The sequence below is a fragment of the Notolepis coatsorum genome (genome assembly GCF_963971535.1).
Source record: "Notolepis coatsorum genome assembly, chromosome: 14".
In the NCBI taxonomy this organism is placed as follows: Eukaryota; Metazoa; Chordata; class Actinopteri; order Aulopiformes; family Paralepididae; genus Notolepis; species Notolepis coatsorum.
The window spans coordinates 106,885,903-106,893,902 of NC_140178.1; the positions used below are offsets into that span (position 1 = coordinate 106,885,903).

Consider the following 8,000-nt stretch of genomic DNA (forward strand, 5'->3'; position numbering starts at 1 on the left):
AGCTGTCTGACCAGTTTGTTTTGTGCATGTTTGTAATTTAGTTTTTAGCGCCTTTGAGGTGCTTTGGTACCATGAGGTGCAAGCATGTAAGAGAGTTTGTAAGAGTTTGGATGAGAGTTTGTAAATGGATGTTTTGATATAATTTAGCTGTTATTAAATCAAATCTCCATTAAATTCATCAAGTATTTCTACCGTTTTCTGGTATACGTTCACCATGGAGACAGGCGAGAAGAAGAAAAAATCGTATCGCCTGTCTCCACGGTGGTAGAATCCGTTTTCAAGTTTTATTATTTGTCACATATAAGGTAAATTATAGTGAAATGCTTGGTTCTCTATGACCCTCCTGAAATTGTGCTTCATACAGTAAAGAGTTAAAGAATAAGGACCAAACACTATACAAAAATATACAATATACAAAATGCTAAAACTAAATGAGGTAAATAAATAAGTGTATGTGTTCCTTTTCGAACATGTAAATTGAGTTATGTTTTGCTTTTGTTTATTTATTTATTTTTTCATTTAATTTCTTGAGATCAATGATTTGTTTAGATTTTATATTGTTTGTATTTATTTACATGTTCGAAATAAAGATTTCAAATCAAGAATAAATAGATCAGTTTTCAAGAAGTTTTCAATCAATCAATCAATCAATCAATCAATCAAAGACTCATTTCGGCTTCCGTAATATGTTCGGTTTTCTTTGCGCGCCAACCCATTGGCGCCACAGTTTGAACCAAAGCCCTATAAAAAGATCTCTCCCACTTTTAAATAATCTCTCTAACGGTCACTGGTTTGAACTGATCATTATGGACTCCAGCCTGTTACCATACTTGGCGGTTATAGAGAACATGGTTAAAAGTGGCTATAGCGATGAAAATATACGGAACCACTTGGTATTTGAATGTGGGTTGCAAAGAGGAGCTTCCATCGCAAATATTCGCCGTTTTTGTACAGAACATGGCATACAACGACAGCGAATGAAGGACCATCAAGTAGAAGCCGCCGTCTTCACTGCAATACAAGAGGTAGGCTACAGTTAAGTTTTACGTGAACATGGGTCTACGCTGGTTATATTGTTACATTGTATATTGAAATTCGAGAAACGACAGACACAGAGAAAGCCCATCTATTTATTCTTCTATTTACTTGTCATAACTTCTTGTGTTTTTAAATGTTTCCGAATCCTGAAACGTTCAGATTATTTCCAGGTTTATGTGGAACATATTAGACATTTTCTATAAGCGCTTTCTCAGTCGCAATTTCAACCTGGGTGAACAGACATGTTTCTCACTCATTCGAAAGTTAAGCTACTATAAATTAACAACGTAAATAAACTGAACCGCCAAACATATCAAAATAGGACACTGAAATTAAATAACCTATTCGTATCTGGGGAGGGGTTATGAAAATGTACAGAACTAGCTTGATGACACAACCCGAAACATGTTTCTGTCAGATGGCAGCTGCTATGCTCGAGCTACGGGAGAACGTTACTTAACTTGATGCACGCCAACAAGGTCACGAAAGGGGCTAGTTACAGTGTGTAAACTATCGCTTACTTGTTTATAGGCTATGTTGTAGCCAATTTAATGATTTTCTGCAGTTACTTTATTGAATGAAGGCACTGTTACCATGAAGGTGTTGACCAATTATCTGGCAGTGGGCACAGGAGGCGGGGCTCAGATGTGCTCAGGCAGAGCCTGTATGTGTTCACAGGTGTGCAGCGGGAGGGAATTGGGTAATTATCACAGGGAAGCCACACTGTCTTTTTTTTATCCACTTTTTCTCCCATTTTTCTATATTTTTCTCCCATCCCAATTTCGTATCATCCAATTCAACCCTCCCCTGTCACGAACGCTGTTTCTTGCCTCCCACAAGCCGGCTGCAATGTGGACTAAGTCATACATAGCACAAGTCCCCTCCGGTACTTGAGGTAACAGCAGTCGCATCTTTTCACCTGCGCTTAGATGGCTTAGAGTAGACGACAGAGGCGTAGTACATTTTCCTTTTTGAAAATCATCTGACATGAAGATGGAACACATTTTTGTTGTTAATATTATTTATATTACTGGTAGTTCATACAAGACATTCTTTGTAAAATGTGTCATAATGACTGTAGCATTTGTGTGTGTAACGTACACTGTAAAAAATGTTTTTTCACAGGAAATTCACTTATTTTACAGATTACTTTTGTTTTTCTACTTTAAGTGTAAATGCCATACAAATATAGTAAATTCCCTTTTATCAAAATATTAACCATTAAATAAAGGTTGTAATTCCTTCATAGTTAAATACAGTAGAGGTTGCATACTTCATTATCTAAAGATGGTAAGTTAGAGTGTTGTGTTTACTCATAGTTAAAGACTGTAGAGGTTGAGTACTTTATTATCTAAACATGGTGAGTTAGTGTGTTGTGTTCATTCATAGTTAAAGACAGCCGAGGTTGAGTAGTTTCTTCTGATATTCCATAGTAAAGTACACGTTAACGTTACAATGTGTTGTGTTCACAACACTGTTTAGTTAAAGACAGCCGAGGTTGAGTAGTTTCTTCTGATATTCCATAGTAAATTACACGTTAACGTTACAATGTTGCGTTGTGTTCACTCATAGTTAAAGACAGTTGTGTTCACTCATAGTTAAAGACAGCCGAGGTTCCAAGTGATTCGTTGCAATGTACACGGAAATGCCATAGCATTTGTCTAAGCGGCGTGAAAAGAAAGGCGCTTTACCGTAGTGGCGTGCAGTGACGAAAGCTGAAGCATTTTTGCACTGTTCCGCTGTTATTAAGCAACACGCGCCCCCGACACTTCCTGATTCTACTGCGCAGGCGCACCAACCGACCTGTAGGAGTCGCTGTCCACAACGCCCGATCCCCACCCATCGACCAGCTAAACTGAAAGCAATGTGGAGCGCTGGGCTCGAACAGGCAAGCCCAGCGTCTCCGTCATTCGTGGCGAGCGCCTTGCCCACTACGCCACGTAGCCGCCCGGAAGCCACACTGTCTTTTAACCGTGCGCGTTTGTTTTGTTTTCAGTTATATTGAGTCACTTTTTGGGTTTTATTTTGTAGCACTTATCCTGTGTTTAAGTTCCAGTTTAAACACAGAGGTTACAGTATGCTTATATTTGTCCACACTGCAAGTAAGAATAAAAACTCTCAAAAGTCTTTTTCTGGTCTGCATCCTCTTAGCAGTTTTGTATTGAGCCGTATTGTACCCATTCATTCTGCAATCTGTTAATAAAGTTTTCAATCAATTTAATTACATTTTATCTTTACCTTAAGACTGGTCCTACCTATGGCAGGAAGATGATGACTGGCTATCTTGCAGCCGCGGAGCCTGTGCATCAGAGGGTCGTGTGGGACATGCGTTGCGCAACATTCATCCACCATATCATCGGGAACGATGCAGGGTAGGTTTTTTTTTTATCAAATGTATAGCCTAATTATTATATTTTTCCCACATTTGAGAGCTAGTTGGAGGAACTTTTAAAAAGGAATTCTTTTTTGCTAGGATGTTATTATGTGGTTGCTAGGCTGACAGGTGGTTTCTATAGGGTTTTTTTCTATATAGTTGCTACAGGTGGTTACACCTAGACAAGCAGCCCCACTTCATGCTTTAGCTGTTTTCTCAACTTTGAACTTTGAGTATGGTTTGAGTATGCTGTTCTTTTTTGTCTGTCTTTAAGGGAGCCAGGAACCTCAATCCGGTTCCATATACTGCAGCCTATGTGGGTCACAAGATCCATTCCACATGGACCAAAATGAGAAACTGGTGATGTTTGGCGTGACCCATGTGCTGGCGATTGATGGCTTCTCCAGCAAAATTGTTGGACGATCCACTATGCCTGTTAAAAACAACCTTACCATATACACTGACGTTTACAGGTAATGAACAGGTAATTTAAAACCAGAGGTGCGTTCCTCATATCAACTCTGATTGCACGCACGCTAATGACGCCACGTGCACGCACGTTCCCGCGCATGCGCATAAATGTTCCCTCGCTTAAGCACAGACTAAAGATGGTGCCTAATTGCCTCTACGAATGGAATGTAACACATTTCATTCACAAGTTAGGTGTGAATTAGGGATGTCCGATATTATCGGCCGATATCGGCATTAAAATGTGATATCGGTATCTGTTTTCAAAAAAAAATATATATATATTTTTTTACATTTCTATAAGCTTTATTTACCCAGGCAAGCAAGTAAGAACAAATTCTGATTTTATTTATTGTCAAAAGTATGCATAATGTTGTGTTAATTCCACAACAAGAGATATGTAATGTTAATTACCTGAAATTATTCAATTTTTTGGGGGGGGGGGAAACCCTGCATATATCGGTATCGGTTGATATCGGTATCGGAAATTAAGAGTTGGACAATATCGGTATCGGTAAAAAAGCCAACATCGAGCATCCCTAGTGTGAATGTATCTGAGAACGTATTTAACACACCTGACGACCGGCGCTATTGATATGCAAAGTAGCCAAGGTGGGTACTTATAGCGAGTTGGCGAGTGCAGCGCATTCCTGTGTGCATGCACGTGCCGTGCAAATCCGTGCATGCGCTTTTGCTCAAATCTTTGGGTGCACGGAGTGCAACCCCGTCCCATGAAGAACGCATCCCTGTTTAAAACACCTTTGTCCCTGACTCCCTGTACCCAAAACACCAAAGTATACTCTTGTCTGAATAACTCTGTCCACCTTGTGGAAATTATCCACAAAGGCCAAACGGCTCGTTTAAAGGCACAGTTTCTGAATTTGGCTGTGTGCATTTCTCTGTGGACTGAGCGTTTTGATACTTTCACAGTATTTATATGGCACCACCTACTACCTACCTAGACCTGCTTTATAATAATACCCAAAAAAAGGATATCTCCCTTCCTACAATATGTCCCCTTTCACAGCAAGTGAAAACTCGGATCTCCTCACTACCTGACAACACAAGAGCCACTATAATTTGTTTCCAACTTGCCAATGTTATTCTGTTTTCTTGCAGAAGTGCGGTAATGGAGCATGGCATATGGGACCAGGTCAGAGTGGACCATGGGAAAGAGTTTTATTTAACTCTTTACATGCAGGAGAAGTTGGCCAGCCACCGGCACAACACAGAGAGGCCACCATATAGGCAAACACCATCAACAAAGGTGCGTAAGAAATTAGAACAAGACTTAATACTACAATACAATACAATATATATATATATATATACAATATAGTTAATCTGGAAAAAGATTCTGAAAATGTCTTCTATATTTTACAATAACAGAATCACACCATTGAACGGATCTGGCCAGAGATCAACAACAGGGTTAACTACCCATTGAAAGTGGCTTTGGTCCATCTGGTGGATCAGGAGGAGCTGGATATGGAGGCCAGCCTGACAAAATTCTGCGTGTCAAACCTGACATGCCAGTTGGCCAAGCTCGGAGTTGATCGTGTGGTTCAAGCATGGAATGCACACAGGATTCCAGGTTTGTGTTATAGTTTGTCTCTCAAGCAAAGGTGTGATATAGTCTGATTTCTGATACATTTTATTTAAACAAGAAAACCGTTGTTTAACCTTCATAGTTAGAGCAATGGATAATTTTTTGCTCAACTTATTTTAGGAAAGGGGATCCCCAGGTACTTGGCCGGAGAGGGATGCCCAAAACGAGTGTCCACAGACCTTTTGCCAGATGCATCAGTGGCTGCAGACTGGTATGAGCAAGAGGTTGGATCGCTGACACGGGTTTCTCACTTCGGCACCAACCCTTTTCAGAGTTCACAGGACCAGGAAGCTGCACAGAGAGAATTTGCTCTGCAGTACCCTGATGTGACCATACTGTTGGACAATGCTGTAAACAATCAGCCAGAGCTGTTTAAATCTGGGCTCAAAAGCCTGATTGACATTACAAGGAGACATTCTCAGCATTGAGAGCCTATTTCAGGGGTGGCCAACCAGTCAGAGACTAAGAGCCACAAAAATTACTGTGGTACCACAAAGAGCCACATCATATACCAGCGTTTCTCAACCTTTTTTTTCAGTCACGGCACCCTTCATGTGTTTATAGGTCTCACCCTCTGGCCTCTGAAGTTGCTAATGTCTTTTTTATTTGGGCCTCACAGGGTTAAAAGTACCCTGTGAGACCCACGGTTGCAAAATTACAAAATCACTTTTAGCCATTTAAAAAAATTATGTTTATAGGGCGGTCAGGTGGCGTAGCGGAGATTGTGCTTGTCACCAACGCAGGAGATGCTGGGTTTGAGCCCAGCTCTCGGCGTTGCTACCAGCTTGGCTGGTCGTTCATACTAATACAATTAGCAGTATTAGGGGGTGGGAAGCTGGTGGGTGGGAATCTGGCGTTGTGGACAGTGACGCCTACATGTCAGGTATCGGCGCTTGCTCAGCGGGGCAGGACTTGGTGGAGATAGCATGCCCTCCCAAGCGTTACACTTCACCAATGAGAGTCCTCGCTGACGTCACTGGCAGTCGCCACACGTATCGGAGGAAGCGCGCGGTCAGCTTCGGGACGCCCTTGTACCGACTCGTAGGAGAACATGCATACAGCAGCCAGGTAGGGGGGGGGGAATTGGCATGACTAAATTGGGACGGGGAGAAAAACAGAAAATTGGAGAGAAATAAAAAAAATAAAAATTTAAAAAAAGTGTTTATTTAAAAAATGTTAAGCACATGTAGGCCTATAGTGAATTGGTCCTGTTGTTCAGCCTCACAATGCTATTTGATAGTAAATGTGTTTCATATGTCCCACCCTCTGGCCTCTGAAGTTGCTAATGTCTTTTTAATTTGGGCCTCACAGGGTTAACCTCTTAAGCCCGAGATATACAGTAAAAGTGTATATTTTCAGCATGACGTTTGTTTACCAATTATTTTAACTGTTATTAGTGAAATATAAGATTATAGAAATCTCAGGGCATTGAGTCGGAAACCGGCGCATATTGACAGGAAGAAGTGGCACAGCCAAAAGTGAGTGTAGTCTTTTGAAGGAAGAGACTCAGGGCTTTCGAATTTCGAAAAACTACCCTACCCAGCTCACACCAGCCCCTGTCAATCATCTGACTTACTTTTTTATTTCTCTTATTTTTGGGGATTATCTCCCACAAACTTGAACGTTATTGCCATAAGACAGAACGCAGTTAGTTTCTCTACCTTTCTGTGAACGTCTTGCAAAAAACGGTGTTGCAATACGATGAAAAATGGTGGAGAAATTTACATTATAAAAAAGATGGCAGAATTCAGTACTGTATCTACAAAACCTTCTGTTTAATAATCTTCCCTTTATTCATTTGCTTAGATTTTTCAGGTCTGGTCAATTTTAGCATGGTGTTATTCACAGTCAAAGATAAAAAAAAATTAAATAGAATTGATATTCTCCTTTGGTTCATTACAATTTACTCAAGCCTAGTAACAGACACACTATTTCTGACACTGATCTATTATGTCCCTAGATTCAGATCCCAAGAACATGCCAATGGACCATTAAAAAAAAAAAATTGTAAATGTTTATTCTATGTCCTTATGAATGACGTGAAAAAAAAATTATTATTATTTTCTATTTTTTTATGGATGGAAGAGCTGCGAGCCGCGGGTTGGCCACCCCTGGCCTATTTCAAGGATGGCACAAAAAGTCACAGACTTATTTCCACTGTGGTGGTCTCAGCAGCACATACATAAACATGTATTACACATAATATCATCAGCCTACAGTATATTGCTAAAAGTAAAATACAACATTATTAATAAAATATGTACAGACACACTAAAACTACACTACATTAAAACTAGAACCTTCCTTAGTTACTCTGGGACATTTTCTAGGAGCCATTTCCTAACGTTCACCGTGAAACTATACAAGTTAGTATAGAATTAGAAACTGGCCCCTGTAAATATCCTAACACAACCCCCTCCAATGTACAGTAAATGTCCTAACCCAGTAATACACAAGACCCTCTTCTTGGACCAAGTAAGGTTGTCGATAATCCAATGTACAGTTACCCCC

General features: G+C 40.3%; 1 pseudogene across 1 annotated transcript; it reads left to right on the plus strand.

Annotated features, from left to right (window-relative positions):
• Positions 1 to 1,632: 1,632 nt before the first annotated feature.
• LOC311240695 lies at positions 1,633 to 5,917 on the plus strand (annotated as a pseudogene). The gene is made up of 6 exons: positions 1,633 to 1,716; positions 3,283 to 3,410; positions 3,687 to 3,885; positions 5,000 to 5,147; positions 5,270 to 5,474; positions 5,610 to 5,917. The product of its transcript is annotated as an uncharacterized misc_RNA (transcript).
• The last annotated feature ends 2,083 nt before the right edge of the window (positions 5,918 to 8,000 follow it).